Source organism: Propithecus coquereli, unplaced genomic scaffold, assembly GCF_000956105.1.
Source record: "Propithecus coquereli isolate 6110/MARCELLA unplaced genomic scaffold, Pcoq_1.0 Scaffold176, whole genome shotgun sequence".
NCBI lineage: Eukaryota > Metazoa > Chordata > Mammalia > Primates > Indriidae > Propithecus > Propithecus coquereli.
Window position 1 is genome coordinate 111,263 of NW_012142301.1, and position 20,439 is coordinate 131,701.

At 37.3% G+C, this 20,439-nt stretch overlaps 1 protein-coding gene across 3 annotated transcripts in view; it reads right to left on the reverse strand.

Annotated features, from left to right (window-relative positions):
• LMO7 (LIM domain 7) overlaps positions 1–14,442 on the reverse strand; it is a 97,104-nt gene extending 82,662 nt beyond the window's left edge. For 2 of the 3 annotated variants that reach the window (XM_012642164.1, XM_012642165.1), the window contains exons 1-2: positions 14,361–14,442; positions 14,163–14,269 (exon numbers count right to left, since the gene is read on the reverse strand). The gene's annotated coding sequence lies outside the window, so the exon portion shown is untranslated. Of the gene's footprint in view, positions 1–14,162; positions 14,292–14,360 lie in introns of those variants that run through there. The other variant, XM_012642166.1, reaches the window with a different exon arrangement.
• Positions 14,443–20,439: the final 5,997 nt, after the last annotated feature.

The window sequence follows — 20,439 nt, forward strand, 5'->3', positions numbered from 1 at the left end:
AACTCAATTTTAAGAAGTTGGCAAAAGATTTGAAAAGACTCTTCAGAAAAGAACATATATGAACAGCCATAAAGTACATGAAAAAATATCAATATCTCTAGTCATGAGGAAAATGTGCACTAAAACCACAATACCGCTACACACTACGTAGAATGACTAAATTCAACAGACTGGTAGTATTAAATGCTGAGGAGATTGCGGGCAACTGGTATTCTCATACATTACAGGTGGGAATGCAAAATGGTACAGCCCCTCTTGAAAGCAGCATGGGGATTTCCTAATAAAGACAATCATACATTTACCATTTGACCCAGCAATCCCTTCCCTAAGTACCTAATCAAGAAAAATGAAAACATGCTCACACAAAAATGTGCATATGAATGTTTTTACAGCATTATTCATAATAGCCAAAACTTGGAAAGATAGATGTCCATCAACCAGTGATTGAATGAACTGTGGCATATCCACAATGGGAACTACTACTCAGGAATAAAGAATTACGCAACAGCATGAATTTCAAAAACAGCACACAAACTGAAAGTGGTCAAACACAAAACACTACATACTATATGTTCCATTTATATGATATTCTAGAAAAAGCAATGCTATAGTGACCGAAAACACTAAAGATTTGGTGAGGGGCTTGATTGTTAAGGGGCACAAGTAAACGTCTAAGGTTCTACAGCTTGATCATGGCGATGGTTACACAACTGAACTTAATCACCAAAATTCAAACTGTACACACACACACACACACACACACACACACACACACAAAACAATGAATTTTGTTGCATGTAAATTATACTACAGTAAAGCTGGAAAAAAAATTTAAGACAAATGGTAAAGGTAGGTGAGAATGGTCTGCTGGAAAAGAAAATAGCATGGACAAAAGTATGGCTTGGATTTGAAGTCCATGGTGGTCATTTTCCACCAGCAAGAAAGCACAGGCATGAAAAAAGTGCAATGCAAGGAAGTACTCATTTTAAAAAAGGAATGAGGGAATACTTCTCTTTCCACCCTCACTTCCTCAGAGCCAGACTTTGATTTCCTACAAATGACAATTATCTCTTCATAGATGATTCTCAAATCTACAAAGCCAGCCCTGATTTCTGCTTAAATATATTGACAACTCCTACATTTCTATTTGAATGCTCTGTTGTGTCCAACACAATGTGTTAAAACCTTAATTTCCACCTTGCCTCCAAGTCAGCTGCCTTTCCTATGTCTGCTAACGGCTGCACAGCTCAGAACCTGACTCTTCTTGCTCCTTCACTCTAATCAATTTCCCATCATTCTTATGCCATACATCTTTGGCATCTGTCTCCTCGTTTATTAATCCATGTTCACTGCTTTTGGTGGCTGGCATCCTTATCGCAACACCCATCGACTGCAGCAATTTCCTTACCTCTCTCCCAGCCTCAGTACTAGTTTCTCGTTCAATCTGTTTTACATACTACTTCATCACCCCATCTTTCTAAGTCTCTGATTTTAATATTTTAACCTCTGCTCAATAGCATTCAGTAAAAACTCCACTATGTCTACCAGGATACTCGAGGCCACTCAAGCTTGCCCCATCCTACTGTCATCCTGCCTCCAATCTGCCAAACTACACTAGTAAACTCACACCTTAAGTTTCCACCACCAAAATATAAGTCTCAAGAGCTGAGGCCTTATTTAACTTGTCTTTGCTCATTGCTTTTCCTCTGGAAGGCTCTGTGAAGTGTTTGATTTGGACTCCTTGACTCTATGCCCTGAATGTGTGTCAATTTACTTGCAGTGGTCGCCCACTTCTCATTCAAATCCTACCCATCCTTTAGATCCACGCTCAAGTCTTACATTCCCAACACCTCCGTTAAACTCTCACTCCAGCATGTTACCACTGTCATTTACTGCTTAAAGTTGTATTACTCAGAGAGTGCTCCTCATTAGCAAGATCTGGGAACTTGCTAAAAATACAGAATCCCTGCCCCAGACTTAATGAATGAGTCTGCATTTGGATAAGATCCCTAGTTGTTGTTTTATATGAAGTTTGTACATTGAAGTTTGAGAAGCACTTGTTTAAAGCATTCAGTAAAGTCTGAGTAGTTTCTTAACGATAGTTTCTAAAAATTACAAACTCCTCCATATCTCCAGAACTTTCTTCCTACCATGTCTGATAGACCCATCAACATGTTAAGGAAAAAAAAAAAGGAATTTCTTCAATCAATCTTTGTACCTTTCACTTGGACACAGAGGCAGAATTTTACAACAGGAAGAATGCGGGGTTTGGAGTCATAATGAGGGTTTCCACTTGTACCATTTGCTGAGCCTGTGACCTAGAGCAAGTCACAAAGCTTCTCAATCTGAGTTTCCATATCTGTAAACTGAGGCAACCACTCTACCTTAAAGTGGTCATACACAAGGTATTAAGTGAAACATTTAAATATTTTCTTTTCATTCTCCTCCATTTACTCTGTCAAAAACAGTATTTGTCCTTCTCTTATATATTTAATAGCCTTAAAACTCAAGTGTTTATTATCACATCTAACCCATCTACTCGTTATTCAAAGGAGAACTGTCCTTGTTTGTATTCTTCTGCTATATTCATATCTTGGGCCCTATTAGTTTTATGTGTCTTTGGTAATCTAAAACATCTCATTCACTAAATGAAAGCTTAATACATATTTCTTCCTACTGATGAGTGGCAATCATTTAGAAATTTAGAATTAATTTCTAAAGGCTTGGCAAGAGAAGAAGTGGTCATTCCATTTACTATAAATCCTAGTAAAGGAATGCTTGAAATGTTTCTGTGCTTGAGTCATTTCTTGGACTTTGCTTTCCTGAGTCACTATCTGATCTCCCACTCCTTTTCTGAAACCAGAGAGGAGTTTCATCTTACTGGAATTAGACTGCGCTATTTATTGTTACACTTGATGCTCTATGCTTACCATCTGTTATAACCCTCCAATGGCTACACTGATAGCAGGACTTTGGGCAAGGTACTGAATTGTTCTTCTTTATCCAAATGTTCTTCTTTAATCTAATAGAATAGATAACTTGACTATAATTTATCTTTTTGGTTATAATGTGAGCTTTAGAATAGGACTTCAAATTATTAATATTAAATTTGTATAAAATTTAATATACAATGATCTAAACTGCAACAAAAAATATCTCCTGTTATATTTTCTTTTTTAAAGACCACTTATTCCTAGCCCAGGATGCTTGGAGATAGGAGTCATAGTTTAATTTGGTTTTAGTAAGATTAAGTAAAATAGAACAGCAAATATTGGTAAATAAATTATTCTAAGTAAAATGCAGTTGCTAGTTCTATTTTTAAAGACACGTTCTGTGTCAGTGCTATGAAGGTCAAAGTCTGATACTATGATCCTGAGCAATTTAGATTAATAAAATTTTACAATCCTCAGCCTTTAACAGGAACGTTCCATTATCATGGCAAACACAACTGAACATTCATAAATATCTCCATGAAAGTCATAAAACCTGCAAAGGCATTTATGTTCACATATCAAAATCCAAATACTTTAATATTTTTCAACTAGCCAGTGTTAGAGGACCATACTGGTTCCATATTCCTTCTAAAGCACACATGGTCTCATTTAATATTCCTAAAATCAATGGTCTTAAAATCAATGATCTTAGATTTGATGGCATATTATAATATATCCACTCGAAGTTACTTAGCTCACAAACTAGGAAAAAATTTTAAGGTATTTGCCATGTATCAAATGAGGCATTATCAATCACGTTCACAAATCCATTTTGAGTATAGCTGGTCCGGTGAGAAGCAACTCATGACAAATTTAGTCACACAGCACTAGAAAGAATATCAGCAAAATTTTAAAGACCATTTCAGTCTGTTTAGACAATACAGTGGAAGGAGCACAAGCAGGTAGGAAAAGATACACCCTGAATTAAAAACCTAACATCATTACTTGTCCAAGGTCACAGAGCTAAACAAGTTACTCTTTTCTGCCTCGTTTTCCTTCAGGTTTCTGAAGCAGAAGGGAGATGCCTGGCTGGACTGTTACTAGTTTAGAAATAACTATGTAAAACACCTGACAGTGCCCACTAGCTCTTCTTTGTCTAATTAATTGAGTAACAGTGACAGGAATATTTCTGATATATTCTGGAGACTCTAATACAGAGATTTCCTAACCTCATTGGTATTCATCGCTCCAAATCCAGCATTCCCTTAGAGTCATAAACTGTAAATCATTTAACGCTCCTTAAGACCCAAAAGCAAAAATTAAGACTTAATAATGCTTTTCTGTTTCTCCAATTTTGGTTTTAAGATCAAGGTAGGAAAGGAGATCTTGTTTCTCTAATCTACCCACAAGATTCAGGATCTGAATATAGTGGATATTAAATATTGAGTGGATGCTATTGACAAGGCACAAAAGGTCCATAGACAAAAGGACTCAATATTAAGGCTATACATACCAAGCCTCACATACCACTCATTATTCACCCAACCTCCCTCATCTCCAGCAGCCCATCAGCTTGGGCTGCTTCTTCCTTCCATGGAAGTTGTCATTTCCAGCCCTAAAGGCCCAGGGTTTACATCAATGGATGCCGCAGTCCTTAATAAAGAGATTCTTATGCCTCTTTCTTATAAGTGGTATGGAAAAATAATGAAAAATATGGGAAGAAAGGACATAGAGCTCTATTTCTTATTAATAATCATCTGGGATTTAGCATGTTTTGGACACCTGGATTTAAGACTATTACAACTCCTATTTCTCCTCCAAGACATGGACCAAGCCCCTTAGGTGAAATAAATTTATGCCAAAATAAACATGGATCTGAGGACCCTCAGGAATCTGGTACCTTATTCTTTGGGGCCTCAGAAATTTTCATATATGTTCTTATTTAACAAATGTGTGTCTGCTCTATTCTTGGGCATTTCACACAAATACACCTACATGAAAATCGAGCATGAGATAAACAATAACTACTTACTAGAGATTTTTCCTTCTCAGTATTAAGCCAAAAGAAGTTCAGTGACATGTCAGCCAAATTGTTGACCCAGATACCCTAATTCCTTTGAAGACTAGTTCCATAGCTGAGTAAATTAAGACTATAGAAAAGAAGGATTTCAAAGGAAATCTGGCAGCCATAAATATTATTATAATGTAATGGAACAGTGAGATGTAGTAATAACAGTGATATTTGATATTTATTTAGGGATTTCTCCCCCAAATCGCTCAAAGCACACAGAGCAAACCCTTGTTAAATTGGCAGTGGTTAATGCAAACACCGCTTAATTCGAAACAGGTACTTCTCCCAGCTGACCAGATTCCCACTTTTTCCTTTTTTTCGTTTAGGAAAAATTGGCTTATCTGAAGTGTGTTAATTCAAAGTATATTTTAATCTACTTTTTGAATGAAACTTTATTGCATTATAAAAATTATACCTATAATTTACATTTAAGAATGTCAGTGTAAGTTCCTTAGATTTATATAGCAAGTATGCAATGTTTCCCTAAAGGTTTTCCAGTAACACTTTTGGAACATGTTTTCTTAGGGTTTACTGCATGTGTTTGGTCAGTGGTGTCTGTAGCAATAGTACTAAGCTCTTCAAAAGATAAAGAGATGACACATAATCCTGCCTCCCAGTTTAGTGGAGGCGCTAGGAAAGACGTATGTCTCTGAAAAACAAGAGGATAAATCAATCAGCAACCAAATCCACCCAGGACTGCTGCTCACCATGACAGAAATTTTAACAGGGCAATTACCTCTAAAACATAACTGCTCCATTAACCTAAACTCTTAAAAATTAACAAATATCCAGTAAACAACTTTTATGCCTGTTCTAGCTAACATTTGAGAGTCAGATTTTACTTTTTAAAGGAAAAATAAAGTTTTATGTTAATGCATTTTGACATAACATTATACTTCTTAGTTTCTTGATTTTTTCATTGTATACAAGTGACACTGGATGGCTTTTCGTCTCAAAGACGGTACCTATTGCTATTGCTATTTATAGTTTCTTAATGCCTAAGGTTAAAATCCACAAATATTTCAAATGATATAATCAAGACTTTTCACCCAGTTAGTATAAGTAGCCCTTTGATGAATAAAACAAATGGGAGGTGTTCAAAAAGCAGCTAAGTTTTCCCTAAGCAGAAAATATGGCTGCAACATAAATTTGAGTTCAGTAAAGGCATTATAAACACTTATTCCAAAAATAAAAATATTCATAAGCTCTATAAAACACCTTTCAGATAATAGTTTCTTGTCTTATCTAAAGGATAACCTCTTTGTGACCAGAATGACATTTTTCACAGAAATGAAGGGGGGGAAAATGAAGCAACAATATAAACAAACCAATAAACAATGCAAAGCTTTGGATTTGTGTTTAGTTTGGATTTATGAATATGCTCTTTAAATTTGCTCTTTTTAAAAATATGGAAATAAAACCTTTTAAAGAAACATTCAAGTCAAAATATTTACAATATTTCAGAAAATACAGAAAAAAGTTTGGTCTCAAAAAAGTTAAAATTGTATACAATTTTAATTTACACAATTTTAATTTTATACACATACACAAGGGCAAGAGCAAATAATTTACCTGTCTGGTCTCCAGCTTTGCTATTCTAACAAAATAGATACATTGTAACAAGTTGATTAAAGGTAAGTGTCTGAAAAGCACATCTGTTTTAATTTCTGCTCCCAATGGAGAGAAGGGGAAAATTTTAAATGGCCTCAGTTCTCAAAAATGAAGAGCCTATAATTTATAATCACAATTTATGGGCCAAATTTTTTCCTCCATGTTTACTACGGGGACACAAATTTTCATAGTGTCAAACAAGGAAAGCCAAATTATGAAAATGATCACAATGACAACTCAGTACCATTTACTGAGCACTGACTATACTCCAAGCATTATATGTTCTATATACCTAACTTTATTTAATCATTACAACATCTTTGTGAGGTAGGCGTATCACCCGAGTGATATTATTTGCTAAGTTCCCAGAGAACAGCAATTATGTCTGTCTTATTTACTAATATATTACCAGGGTTTAGCATAGAGCTTGACACAGAGCAAACAGTCAATTATTTTCCAGAAAATTAAATTCACAGAGAAGCAAAACCATCACAGGGAGGAAAAGTAACCTAAGGTCTTTTAGCTACCAAGTGATATAGGATGGGATTAAATCCAAGCCGGGGGACACCAAAGACTCTACTCTTATTTAAGGTGCTTCTGTTCATAACTGACACACATCTAGTGAATGTTTTTGTTCCATCCTGTGGCAAAGTGACAAACTCAGCCTGGGTTTTAGAAGAAACAGTTCAAATAAGCTGTTAAAAAATCTTCAAGTTTGTGTTCATATTCTTCAAATGGTTTTTAATTATACCAATGTCAATGTGACTTTGGAGGGGAGGAGGGGGCAGGGTTTAATATTTAATGCTAGACAAAGGTAAGAGGTACCATGGCAGGTAACTTGACTTCGGAAGCAGTGAGGCTTACTGTAGACTTCTTGGTAAAGTTTGTTATTAAAGTAATACTAATGATCTGTAAGAAAGTACCTCCACTGAGTTCCTGCTTTCAAAAATGTCTATTCCTTTCTTATGAGCTTCTACAAGATATTCCAACTATCTATATAACCAACATATTATTCCACCCCAAAGTCTTAAGTATACATTTTAGATTTGTTCCACAAGATAAAAAAATGATTGGTGATCATGATATGAAGACATCAAAATATTTCTATCACTTCATATAAATAAACATCCTTCAAATGTGTTAAACATTATTAGTATTTTATCATTTGCACATCAGCATAAGGATTTATTAAATTTATTAAAATTTCCACCAACTACTTTAAAAGGCACATAGTCCAAAGTTACAGTTTTAGCTTATTACTCACACACAGAGAGGAAACACACCCTCCTTTTAAACTGTACACGTTTTAGATTATGTTGTAATATGCCCTGTCATTATTCTGCTATAGTAAGTAAAAGGCAATTGAAACCAAAAGTTCAGTGACTGCTTTGCCAGACCTGCTTTGCATCTGAATGATGAGAATAAAAAGAGAAAGACTAGGCAAAGAAAATAGATAGGTTTCTCCCTATCTTTAAAGCCTAGTTTCAAAATATCCAGGAAGTCTTTGTAATTAAAATCTAGTTTTCGAATAAACATTTCAAAAACTTATGGTGTCAGGAACCAAGGAGATAAAAGAGACAATGCGTGCTCCCTGCCCTCAAATGGTTTCCAGTCTTGGGAAAAATTAGATGTAGAGGACACAAGTCCTTTGAAAGCTCAGATGAGATGTTACACCTCCAATTAGATGAGTTTCCTGATTAAAAAGTTGAAATAACCATACCTTTGTGCATTTATCTTTATACAATGTATTCCAGCTGTGAATTTATGACCACATCTCCCCAGTTATAATGTGAACCCCACTGAGGACAGGTTTCCATCTTACCTATGTCTGTATAAGTACAGGCCACATAGAAGATACTGAATCAATGCTTGTTATACAACAAACACGTGGCAACTTCTCTAAAACCAAAATTTCTTCTTACTGGATTAAGTGCCATTTTCTATTCTGTAGCTCCAGAAATAGATTTAAGCATATATACCCCAACACTAACACAAATGATCACTTAAATCGGGCCAGAATAGAACATGAAAGAGAAAAAAATGTAGTTACTAGGGAAACTCAAATTTTCAAAAGTTTCTAAGGGCACTACAGATATGACGGTGCATATAATTTTAAAAGTTGGATTAATCCAACAGAGAAAGCCCTACAGACAATAATTTGAAAGACAGAAAAATCTCAACCAAAATATCTGTCTCTTTGGTTTAAGGGCCTTGTTTTAAAACAAATGCTATCTACTCAGGGGAAGCAAACTATCACCCTTCCATGAACTGACTCATGTCCACTGCTAATCAGATTGGCCACCATGTGAGACTCTTTGGAGTAATGAATATAGGTCAGATTACTTTTGAAAATAAAAACCCTGGCCAGAAAAGTCCACAGCATGAAGTCACACCCAGCAGTCCAAGACACAATCAGGCCCTAAGTCTTTTTTGGATTTGAGGGAGAGCTAAGGAAGAAGAACTGGCATCCAGAAACGTGGGTATTTGCGTAATTTATATTAAGAACTAGAAATGGAGATAAAATTTTCAATTATTCTACGGCTTGTCCCAGCATCAGACCTGCCTGATATCCAACACCTTCGTTTGCAGTCAGGACTCTTAGGTATTGCCATTAAAAAACATCTACAAACTTGGCCATACATTTTTGCTGCTGGCCTTAAACAGAGCCTCAGCAACCCAGAATAATTAATGTTTCCACATCCCAGTAAGTACCTAACACCAGAGAATGGCTGAAAGGGATAGAACATACTCATATGCATTGCAATAAACTTCCTTTTTGTTTTATACTCTTCTAATAAGTTAGTAGGAAGGGAACACTTTAAAATAGTAACATGAGTTGACAGGTGGAAGTCACCATGCTCAAGTTGCAGATCCAAGTTTAGAAATCATGAAGCTTGCTCAAAAAAAAAGATTAAGATGTTAAACTCATTTGAAGGATACATACTTGCATAAAAAAAAGATGTAAAATGAGGTTTAAATCAGACAAAAAGCAGAAATTAAATAATTCAAAGTAGTTATATTTTTACTGATATAAATAAACCTTAAAGACACATATACACTTACACACCTCAAGCCCAATTTGGCAGACTGTTAAAACAGGATGCCATCTGGGAACCTGATTCCCAAGAAATGACTTTACAGTGCTGCGACAAAACCAAGCACCCTTTGAAGCTTTAGAGAACAGTTGCATCCTTAAAATATCATTTTGAGCCTCCTTTATTTTTCCGATATAAATATGTTAACACTAATTTTGCTTCCAACTACTGTTCCTCTGGCAACTAGCATGTGTCAAAAAAATAAATTCTTGATTTCTGCACTCTCACTTTAATAGATTTAAGAAAACAAACTCGGTCAATATTAATGTTTATTTAAAGCTACTTTTATACCTAAAATACTAATACTCTAAATAATAGAGTGTATCTATACTAGAAAATAATTTCTTTACATGACAAATAGTGCTCAAAAGCATTGCCATCCTGTAATTATACTATGAACAGAATGTATCTGAGGAAGTGCTAAAAACTGGATGGAAATGGTAAGGGGGTGGAAGGAAGGAACATGTTTACAATCTGTTCAAAGTCTCAGCTTAGAAATTCTGATATAGAGAGCAATGGTTTAAATAGGGGACTTAGTTTCAGAGTCAAATTGCCGGACACGTAAAATTAAAACTTTTCATGGTAAACCCTACCTTCCTGCCAACTTCGAGTCCTCCAATACAGGACCGCTGGGCTACTCTGTCCGGTTGGTTTCTATTACAAGCAACTGCTGTGCCTCTTTTCATGACCGATGCCACCACAAAGACCATGACACTTGCTGCAGGAGCGCTCCAGTGTGCTGTGGCATGTGGGTGTGGTCACTGTGCCTGTTCTCCTACAGCCCTTTTATGGAAGGCTTACACAGACAGCTCTGTGGGAGTCATACCCCCTCTTCTCTGTGGATCGTGTGTGTGTTCAGTATGGATATTTAGTAAATGATTGATAATGATGCAGTTACTCATCTATTCATCAGTACAAAAGATGAACTTCATAGCATCAGATTGAGGTAGACCGCAATCTATCATTCATGAAGACTAAATTATAAATTTGCTTATTAGTCTTTTGGGAAGAAAAAACATGGATCCTACCATCAGGGATAACAAAATTAAAAATGTTACCTGACTCTTGAATGTATATAATTCTCAAATAAATGGAATAATTCAAACATACTTGGAAAAATTAGAACGACTGCTTCCTACAAAGTAAAATGATTCAGTTAGAAAATCAGATAACATAATATGTATAATTACAGAAATATAAAGAGTACTCTAGTCCGGGCACAGTAGCTCATGCCTGTAATCCTAGCACTCTGGGAGGCTGAGATGGGAGGATCACTGAGGTCAGGAGTTCGAGACCAGCCTGAGCAAGAGCAAGACCCCATCTCTACTAAAAATAGAAAAATTAGCCGAGTGTGGTGGTGTACGCCTGTAGTACCCACTACTCTGGAGCCTGAGGCAGGAGGATTGCTTCAGCCCAGGAACTGGAGGTTGTTGTGAGCTAGGCTGATGCCATGGCACTCTAGCCTGGGTGACAGAGTGAGACTCGGTCTCAAAAAAAAAAAATTTTTTGAAAATTTAAAAATTTAAAAAATTAAAAATTAAAAAAAAAGACAACAAAAAAAGAGTACTCTAGCTCTGACTAGTGAAAAGCTATTGTGAATTAAATTGTAGATCTCAGATTGCTGGAAAATAGGAAAATAGTTGCAGATTATTCGATAGCAACAGTTCTTTTAATTGCTTCTGCTCCTGCCACTCATTTTCAACATATACACACACACAAATTCTCCTCAGTTCCATATGCCAACTATATATTTATCACTGCCATTCACTAACAAAGAGCCCCTCACACTCTCCAACACTGAGGCTATCAACTGCCCTTTCCTATTTGCTCTGTGTCATGGTTAGGTGGTACTTGTAACAAAGGCCAACAACAGGTCTAAGTCATATTAGATGCCATCTGAACAGCTGAGTTATGATAGAGCATTTAAAATAATCAGATAGTTTGCCACACTTTTGTTAAATTTAACGTATACCTATGTGCAAAATGATCTCAAAGTACTCACATACCGCCACACTTTCAAACAAATTATAAGGAGGCTTTCCATTAAACACACTAACTGAAATGTATGAATTATATGTCAGTAAATTAAAAGTTACATTTTAGCAGAATGTCAAAAGTGTCTGTCAGTATTCTTCATTTCCACATGACTATTTTGCTGGCAGAGAGAGAATAAGGAAAATTCTAAATCTAAGCCAGGATTTCTGAACCCAATACTATTAATATTTGGAGTAGGAAAATTCTTTGTTGTGGGGGCTGCATTAAAGGGTATTTAACAGCACACCTGACCCATTAGATGACTGTATCATCCCTGCTGCAGCTATGACAACCAAAAGTATCTCCAGAAATGGCCAACCATCCCTGGGGGGCAAAACTGTCCCCAACTGAAAACCATTGATCTAACCAACAACAAGTCCTTTAATCTATGATAATGATAGGACAAGAATTTTGACCTATGGGAGTCTCCATATTATATATTTAAAAAAAAAATCAAGAAGTGTGTTTTTATTTAGTAAGCAATTATTTGCTTTCCTTTAAACCTGCTTCTTTAAATAAAAATCCTATCTCAGGGCAAAAGAGCTTGGCCAACATTTTTAAAGAAGTCATTTGCCAGCTTCCACGTCTCATCTGGGAGGCCCTAGCACTTACACTGCAGCAGACCCAGATGGCCCCCTTTGTGTTTTGGTCCAACAAGATAGAATTATCAGAGGAAATGTTCTTAAGGAAAGTCAACGTTCCCATGCAAGCATTCTCGCAGGTACTACTTAGGCACACCTTGCTTTGACAGACTTGTGGTTTCCACTGAAACAAGTTGTTCTGCATACTTCTTACTACAGCTATAACTATGTGACCTCCCAGTTTCAGTTTGTCAGTAATTTAATTTCACTGAACGCTGAGCCCAGATGCTAATTTGTCTTAAACATTTTAGACCCAACATCTCATGAAACAGGCTCCAGGCAAGCTTTGCTCATATCATTCTTGGAATTAGAAGCCAAGGAACATGTTTCACCTAGTCCTCAGCCTACTCAAATATAGGTTACAGAGTTTCGAAACAGTATGATTTTAGGGGGGAAACACATTTACTCTTAATAGACATCGACAACTTAAGAAAAAGACTTTCAAGTCTAAAGTTTCTTTGCCCATTAGCTAGGTCTTATGAAAGAGTATGTTGATAACAAAAAATAAAACAAATGCATCCAAATATTTATTTTTCATGAAAATTAAACACGACCTCGCATACTACGACAGTAAACATTTCATTTTGGCTATGAAACTTAGGATCTCAAAACTACCTTTTAATCAATCAGAAATGCAGACAGACTCATCCCTGCCATGCACATATCATGGAGTTTAGAAAAGCTTATTCAACAGAACTACAAGCAGATATGTTCCAAACAGTTTGTTCATTTAAAAATATATAGTTAGACTTTAAAAGACCAATTCTATCAGAGTTTTTAGGTTGTACTGCTAAGACAACGTATACTAAAGATATTTATATAAATGGTTGTTTTTCTTCAGAAAAAAATTGACCATATTTAAGATAGTCAATTTTTTAATAACTATTAAAGCTACTACATAGGGATATTAACTGTGTAAACTAAATCTTTGAACTGGTAAAAACTGATTTTTCCATTTCCAGTATTTCTATAAATAAAACAAGGTGTTTATTTTCTCGTTGGAAAAATATTAATTGGGTTTAAGAGCCATGATGACAAGGAGGTAGTTATTACAAAATTAATTTTCCTGTCACATTTATCTGATAACACAAGTTTATTACTGATTTCCTGGAAGTAAATTAGATTTATAGGAAAAAAGAATCTCACAAGAGCTTAAACCCAGATTTCCTGAAATCATACACTCACAGAGGAACACCATTTTCCACCTAAAATCTAACAGTATACCCACATTCATGTTCTCATCCCCACTTTCACTTTCTCATCCATACTATTAATAGTGAAAAATAGTTCATGTTTAAAAATCAGCCAGAGCTAACAAGGTCCCTGGCCTTGTAGGTCCCAGGCACTGCTGCCTTCCAATTAAGAAAGTCTCTTTTGCCACTACTGTCCTGCTCTAATTTTTATATTAATAATGTTTTAATTCCAAATGTATTTAAAAACTATCTAAAAATAATTATTTTTACTCTGTAAGCTATAATATAATCTCTAAATTTACTTTATAAGTATAATGAGTATCCTCACCATTAGCAACCAAACACTACCACATTGGGCAAGCATTAAAATATAAACGCTACCATTTCGGTCAGTATGGAGATTTATAATAAGACCATGTTACCAATCACAGTCCCTAAGCCATTTCTTAAATAGTCTATTTTGGTATGAGAACGGAGGAAGATACAGAGAAAGGAACAATTTTTCTGTAATCATAAACTCTCAGCAATTCTTTTCTCTTAAGCTACAAGTCCTAAATTTAAATATATATATCTAACAAACTTACTTGACAGTGACTCGATTTGATAAATCCTGTAGATCCCCAGGATGAAAAAGCTGGGCTTCTTTCAATCCAATCTGTTCACAAGCTTTCAAAAAAACATTTATATTATCCTGTGAAAAGAAGTGGAAAGTGATTGCTTAGCCGAGCTCTCTCTCAAAGGTTACAAATTTTTATAACTTCACAGCTTCAAAGTCCAATTACCGTCAGCAAAAGAGGCGGCAGCAAGACCAATGCATATGTATATTTGAAAAAAAATACATGGGGCACATATAGGCTTCCAGGCTTTCAGAGCATGAACGGTAGTGCTATCTGATGCCTGGGCTACGCTGTTTCTGTGATCTTTGTGACTGGCACGTTAAACATTACCTGTTATAGGACAAGTGCCTAGCCACTGAGCAGTAATCTACACTTTGATGTCAGCGCTGCTCTGCAAACAAACGCCCTCTTCCCAGCTTCGCACGACAAGCCTCACCTCTCCTCTTCAAAAATAACTCCAGCTACTGACATTCACCCACCCAGAAACTGTTGGCAGGGAAGAAATGAGAGGAGGAACATTCTGTTTCTATGATTACAAATTACAGAACGACTGTGGAATACCACACCTGGAATCTGGGTTTGTTTGCTGGGCCAGCTCTTGACAGACAGGGAAACTATACCATAGGACCGAGGAGAAGCCCAGTGCTCATTGGCTGAATCGCATTGTGTGGCACATTACTCACCCTGCACCTGCCTGAAGAGCTGCTTCCAAAAAATGAAAATCTATCCCCTACCTCCAAGGTTGTGCTCATATCTGATTTCAAAACCAAAATCCTCCATTCACAAACCAATGCTTTTCATTAATGTTAACTGCTGCACAAACACAGATTACAATATATTCTAGTTTACAGTCCGCTACATTTCAGAGTCGTACATTTATTTGGTTACCAAAATTAGCTCAGGCTTCATCTTTACTACTCTGAAAAAAGAGAACACTTTATGGGGTTGAGCTTATGCAGATCCCACATGAGCTCTCCACACTCGCTTTGTTAGGGCTCTCAGGTAAAGGGACGGCCTCCCAGCATGCCAACACACACGGGTCCACTGAAGCCTGCTGGCAATGCCACCTCTGTGGTGTGAGCCTCCAGCGTCTCCCTTGGAACCTCTTCTCCCTCCCTCAAAGCTGACTTTCACAGACCAGAAGACAACCTGCCGCTTGGAGAAAGGCAATCACTCCCACAGGAAGAAAAGTCGGATGGTATTGCAAAATAGGAGGAAATGATTTAAGAAAACAAAGATAAAGAGGCTAAATTCAACAGCTTGGGCTCTTGGAGAGTGAGGGGATTTAGGGAAAGTACAAGAGAAGGTGTGGCAAGAGAAAAGCAACACTGATTGCTAGGGAAAAGGACATAAAAAAAAAAAAGTCACTATGTGTAGAGGTGGGAGGTTATTCCAGGCTACCATCTGCAAAAAAGGTGGTGTGAACTACCTAACTGGAAGCTGAAAACCATGAATTATTTTCACTAAGATCCCTCAAAGATTAAAGAAATTTGTAAGTCAAAAATTGAGCAGCTCAATGAGAGGTGTTTGACTTGGACTTCATGCGGAAAAAGAAGAAATAATTTATTGGCAAAATTCCAGGAGGAACAGGAAGTGACAATTTTATTAAGCTCACAGTTTCTAAAAACTATACTATCTGTAATTGTTGAATGATACAAATTAATGGTTCTAAAACTGGCCCTCTGAGAAGCAGACAAGAACAAATGCTTTGGTGTATCAATACCCTAAGTTCTACGGGAAGCAAATCTCATGTCCAAAAAGGAAAAACAAATCATTAGAAGTCTCCCCACCAACTCAATTTGGTTCTGAACGTTTAAAGCATTATAAAATATTAAAACAAAGTTAAACTAAAAGTAAATTTACTGAACTGAAAAACAATTCTTCATATATTTGGTACAAACATAACAGCATTCATCTGTCTGACAAATATGTACAGGTTGATAAGGATAAATAAAGCCACACGCTGCTCAGAAACCACGTTAAGTATTTAGAAAGAAACCGCTTAAAATCTAGAGTGAGTATACTTAATTGGAGAAAAAGTTCAAGAAAAATATAATTAAATATAATTAATATGATTAAATTCTAGTCTTAAAGTCTTTATTTTAACCAAAAAAATCAGAGTTTCTTTTAAACAATTCAATGATGCTCAGGTTTAAAACAGAAAAACTTAGTAAGCACAGTCACACATGGACTATACAGCAGGAACAGGTTGTACTAAGATCAGAACTGCAACCTACATCATGCTTACTGGACTTGAGCCCACTGGTAATTCACTGTTTGCAATTTCAAAGGACTCAGGCAGAGAGTTGCCTAAGGGGATATAGAAAATTACAAGATTTTCATGTCTGTTGAAACATGGAGAAGCCACACCCAGCAGGAAACATTTAGTCCTCATTTAATAAAATCATTTTCACTTGAAACTACCAGAAATAAGAGTAAAAATAAAAGGCAAACTAAAATAAATCTTATCTAATTGGACTGGTGGCCAGGACTCCAAGTTAGCCTTGCTAACCAATTATGTGGCTTTGGAAAGACTGTTAAGCTTTCTGGCTCTGTTTTCGTCATCTGTGAAATGAGCAGTTTGTGGATCTATAACCCATTACCAAGAGCAAACACTCCTCTTCCCAAGAGGAGGGAAACCCAACCTCCCAGGCCCAACCTATCACAAAAATATTTCATAGCCCAACTTACACAAAATACTTCATGTCAAAATCCTGCTCTAAATATCTGTAATCCCTACACTTTCAGAACCAAAAATGGCTTCTCAAAAACAAACAACAACAACAAAAAAAGATGGACCTTAAAAGTATCTAGCAGCTCCTTTTACCTGTAAATTTTCCTATGACTATGAATAAAGGCAGATACTATATAAACAAGAAAACTAGATGGCTTAAGATTTTCATATTTTCTCCAACGTCCTCTCCGCCCCTTAGCTTTGAATGAATTATAAAGCAGTCCTAGCAGGTGTGTGGTGGAGGCAGCTGGGGTAAGTTAGCTAATTGATCAGGAACAGCAGTACTTACTAATAGGTGAGGTAAGAAGAGGAGCCACGCAAGTCTACGGATTGTAAAGCTTCGTATTCATTCACTGCGGTACCTCTATTAGTTATCTACTGCTGCACAGCAAATTAGCCCAAAATTTAGCAGCTGAAGAGACTTTTATGATTTTATAGTTTCTGAAGGTCAGTAATTCGAGAGTGGCCTTAGCTGGATGGCTTTGCCCTGGGAAGCCACTCATCAGGTTGTAGTCTAGATATCAGCCAGGACTGCAGTCATCCAATAGGCCTTCCCGGAGCTTGGAGGAGCAGTTTCCAAGGTGGCTCATTCACCTGGCTGGCAAATCATGGCTGGCTGTTGACAGGAAGCCTCAGTTCTTTACCAAACGGACATCTCCAAAGGGCTGCTTGATAGCTGCCTGATCGCTGCTTGACAGCGATCCAAGAGAGAGCAAGATGGAAGTTGCAAAGTCTTATGACCTAGCTTCTGAAGTCACATTCCATCATCTCCTCAATGTCCTCTTGGTTACACAGGTCAGCCCTGTTCAGCGTAGAGAGGACTCACAGAACACAAGCAGCAGGAGGTGAGGCTCACTGGGGCTTTCTTGGGGATTAGCTACCATCTAAGTCAGACCAGGTGTGCATGAGGCTCCTCAGGTGTAATTCCTTAAATGTGGCCCTCAAGTACCATTCCTCTCACCTTGAATGTCAATTAACCAAAGAGACGAATTGCTGGTCCTTCACACCCCCAACACACAACAGTGGGGCAGGTAATCACCATAGGCACTCCAGGTCAAAGTGTGGAGAAATGAAAAGAACACAGGAGTGAGTCTCTGGTCCATGGAAATTCTGAAATTATGCAAAGCACAGGCTGGCAATTCCTTCATTAGGACTCCAGGCCAGGGAATACTTCAGGGTTTTGATTCTACCCTCTGGATTCTTGGTTCCACCCTAAAAATCATCTTCCCTTTACATTAAAAAGTAGCCTATGTTTGCAGCTGTGTAGCTTTCTCAATCCATTTCCTACCCTACCCATAGAAATTTGGGGGCAGTAAGGGTCTCAATGTTATAATTTTCTGTCCCTTTTAGTCTAAGCTGGTGGTGTTTCTGCATATACAATTCTCTCAAAGGTACTACAGGTCTTCTGTGAATCTTACTGGGGTTCATTCCATTAGACAACAGCCACACGCACAAATCTCTTTAAGAGAAGCCCTTCTCTACCTTGGTCTTCTACTGAGATGACTGAAGAACACCACACGCAGGCTTCTTAGAAGCTCCATTGCTGGACTGGACAGATTTCCAAGGCACCACCTAGGATCTTTCTAAGAATTTAAAGAATTTTACAACCGCACCCTCAAGTTCATCTTTAGACCTTGTTTTCCTGCCAATGCTCTGATTTTAAGCTATGCCTGAAAACCATTTCTCAATTCTAACATCATTCATTTACTAAAGAGGCTGACAATTTTCAAAACCATCAATTCCCGTTTCCCTCATGTTTATCATTACTCCATCCTTCACATTCTCCTCTCACATTTTACTGTAATCAGCAAGAAGAATTAAGACTTCAGTTCAACACTCCGGAAATCACTTCACTAGAAGAGTGGCATCTCTTCACTAAATCACCTGCTTAATTGGGTACAATGGCCAGGTGCAAGGGAGTGAATATCAGAAATGAGAATCATGGGGACCATTTTGAAAGCTGGCTATCACAATACTCTTAACACTAAAGAATACAGAGCAGTCATTAATTTGTAATAGAAAAATAAACCTTTAGAGATGTTGAATTTTAGATGTCTGGCTAGCAATAAGTTAGGTTTAGAGCCATAAGAAATATTTGATATTAAAATATGGTTTGGGGAGTCAAGCACACATTGGTAGTAGTTGAAATGAAGGATGTCAATGAGCCCTCTTAGGAAAAGCAAAGAGAAAGATTCACAATCAACCACCAATAGTAAAAGGGCAGTTAAAGAAAGAAGAGTCAAGAAAGAAAAAAATCCCGCATCCAGAGAAATAAAAGGAAAAGCAGAAGAGAAGAGCATCGTGGAAAACAAGGGAAGAGACCATTTTAAGAAGGGAGAAGCAGATACTGCAATAAGGAAAACTACCCAAAGAATTTGACAATCACATGATGGCTCGCACCTGTAATCCCAGCACTTCGGGAGGCCAAGGCAGGAGGATTGTTTGAGGACAGGAGTTCTAGAACAGCCTGAGCAACATAGCAAGACCTTGTCTCTATACAAAATTTAAAAATTAGTCAGACAACAGACAGACTCTGTCTCCAACAACAAAAAGAATTTGGCAATCAGAGGAAATGTGTATCTAGTGGGCATAAATTACAGGGGGCTAAGGAGTAAATAAGTGATAGTGAAGATCAGCCACTGGGTGATCAAGGATCACTCAAAATCTGAAACACGATCTGCATATCACCCTGAGCCTCTTCAAGTCTCCTATCCAGCCTCCCATCACTCCTCCCAAAGCTACCACCCCAGACCCTCCAGTGTCAGGATGCTCCATCCCTGGAGGGAAGAGAGGTGGGAATGGAAGCTATTCTTATTTCCTTGACCGCAAATTCAGGGTCACATTCCACCTCCTCCTGGTATTTTCCAGTTTTAAACATAAACACAGTTATACATTTCGATAGAGTCTCAACTCCTATCTCCATTATAAATCCTGAAAAGAGTTAGAAAGGGATAACAGGAGGCCAACATGAATATTCTAACACTAGGCCCAAGGGTAAGATAGGTCTTTGCTAACACCTCTCCCTTCAGAGCCTTTCAACTCATTATCCTTCCGAAAGCACTTATCCAGTAACATATTCTCATATCATGTTAGCACATTTCCTTGCTCTTTTATCAAGGATGGAAGTGGTAGGGAAGAATGTCAGGAACCTAAAATTTGAATTAGTCATTCCTATTTTAGCAAGCTCCTATTAGGCAATATAAGGGCTCTCTCTTATATTGTTATTTTACTATTTTCCTGCTCATCTCACATCCTCACTCACTTCCACTGCCCTCTGTTAAGAAGATGTCTTCCCCCTAGGTACATACCCTAAAGAATTAAAAAGATTCTCAAACACATACATGTACATGCACACTAACAGTAACACTCTTCACAACAGTCAAAAAGTGGAGGCCGGGCGCAGTGGCTCACGCCTGTAATCCTAGCTCTCTGGGAGGCCGAGGCAGGCGGATTGTTTGAGCTCAGGAATTCGAAACCAGCCTGAGCAAGAGCGAGACCCCATCTCTACTA